We start from the raw sequence: 2,430 nt of genomic DNA, 5'->3' as shown, positions 1-2,430 counted from the left end.
GGACCCACGGAGCCTAGCAAACTTCGTGTGGAGCAGAAGGACCCATGGAGCCTAGCAAACTTCGTGTGAATCCTTGACCGATCTCAGAGCTCTTCTACCCGGGTTCGAGTCCTGCAGGTTTATTTTCCCGTCGCCAAAACCCATTGCGACGTACCCTCGTATTTTATATCTTCCCGTCACCGGAACCCTTTGCGACGTACCCTCGTGCCCTGCAGGTTTGAGTTTTGTTTTCTTTCCTGTCTGTAACCGCAACTCAAGCAAGCTTTCCAGCCTACACCACTGCCATCTCGGTGTAAGTAAACAATCTTTAAAACTACCGATACGCGTTTGTGCCTAATTCCAGCTCGACGGCCTTCCCTCTCTGACCCGGCGTTCCCGGGCTGCTGGCCACAGCCCGCGTGCAGCGTGGAAAAGGGCTCGGGTCGCTCCTGGCCCGCACACCTACCAACTATGAAACTATGAAACTATGAAGTCAATCTTCTCAGGTTAATCTAAGGTGCATAGATTGAACCAATAAGCAACTGAACAGACGTTCACTTTTGAATCCAGAAATGCAGCCACATGCCTGCAGTGGCCCAGGCCAGAAGCTAGGTGTGCATTACAGCACACCTCCCTACTGGGCTGGAGCAGACAGCTTGAGCCAAGGGTACCCCACGCACCCTGCCAGGGGGGCTTAGGGTGAGATGCAAAGCATCCTGGGATTCTGGGAGACTATGAGTTAACTTGAATCGGGAGGGGATCTGGGACAGAAATTCAATAAACCAATTTAGCCTATGTCAGATAAGTCTGATACCACATCCTTCCAGATTTATCTTAAACTGGTTTCATCCATTTTGAAAGTGGTTTATATAGGGGCCATGCAGTCTTTGACTTTGATGTAATGCCACTATCTCCAGTGGAGTTACTCCTCATGTATATGGGTGTATATGGGTGTGTAAGAGGAAAATCAGGTACACTGGTAGAGGTCATATTGAAATCCTTTCCATTTGTAACCTGTCCTTGCCATCTTGTCTCCATACACCAAGACAAAAAACAAAATAGACTGTGTGTGGTAAGGAAAGTGTTACAGGCAGGAACACATTGTTAAATATACTGATCACTACATGCACATTTGCAATTCCTAAATTCATTACTGTTACCCCTGCTTGGTACAAATCATTCTGAAAAAAAATAAAATTATGTTTATATGCATATACAGACACACAGAGAGACAAACTCTCTGTGGGAAGAAGCTGTCACTTTGTGTCTTCTGAAAAAAAAAATTAAGCAACAGAAAAATAACCTTGCTATCAAAGAGAGAAAAAAGTTTAGGTCATTATTACCTTTTTACCATTAAAAAAAACCCTCAAAAAACCAAAAGCCACCATTCCTTCTTATTTCTAGCATTTAAATTATATGGAAATAAACAGATTCACTAATTCTACTGGTTCTAAAAATGCAGACAACCAGTAAGATACACCTCGAAGCATTGTGTATGACTTTAACCATGGGCCAAGACCAGGGATTTGCAATAAGTTTTGACTGCAGGGAAAACAAGTTCATTCAAATGTGAACACTTTATTATATCAGCATGCTTTCAGCCATGCAATGGATGCAAAGAAGAAAGGACACTGTTCCTCAGAAAGAAGAGAGAGAAAAAATAAGCAAAGGAAAAGTAGGACCGTGGACTGTTTAAGGAATGAAAAATATGTACACTCAACCAATACAGAATTTTATTTTATTAAATAGTGGCCCATATTAGAGTCCAGGGAGCAGAAAGGAACATTCAGCCACAGAAGTCATTAAATATTTATTAAATAGTGGCTCATAAGCAGTGGCCCGTATTAAATTTACAATATGGGCCACTGCTCATGCTTTTCATGAAATAAGCACCATGCACAGTGTTCTCTGTTAAGTTATATTTATGGCACGCTCATGCTTCCTGAGTGGCTCAAAGCAACTAGAGAGAACTGACCCATGAATATGACACACAGAGGTACAGTCCACGTCATTCTTTGGGTGCTATGTTCTCCTAGGCTGCCACCTCCTGATCACTTCCATGCAGAAATAGTTCTATTGACTTCAGAGGGACAATTCATTCAAGCAAAGCCATCCAGCCAGGTCATGAGGCACTACAGGGATTTGGGAGCGGGGCTAAAGGGTCTGGGGGCACAGGTGGTGTTCTTGTCGATCCTCCCAGTCTCAGGCTATGGGCCAAGGAGAGAGAGGAGGATCCACGTGGTCAACCAAAGACTGCGGCGCTGGTGTCGTCGGGAAGGCTTTGGCTTTCATGACCACAGCCCGCTCTTTGGCGAGAGAGGCAGCGAGCTGCTGGGAAGAGATGGCCTCCGCCTCTCTCCCCTAGGGTGGAGGCTCTTCTCAGCCAGACTGGCTGACCTGCTCCACCGGGCTTTAAACTAAGCCCGTTGGGGGACGGGGGGACTACCGCCA

Source organism: Alligator sinensis, unplaced genomic scaffold (assembly GCF_000455745.1).
Source record: "Alligator sinensis unplaced genomic scaffold, ASM45574v1 scaffold510_1, whole genome shotgun sequence".
Lineage (NCBI taxonomy): Eukaryota > Metazoa > Chordata > Crocodylia > Alligatoridae > Alligator > Alligator sinensis.
The sequence above is the reverse complement of the archived record's forward strand: the minus strand, read 5'-3'. Positions refer to the sequence as shown.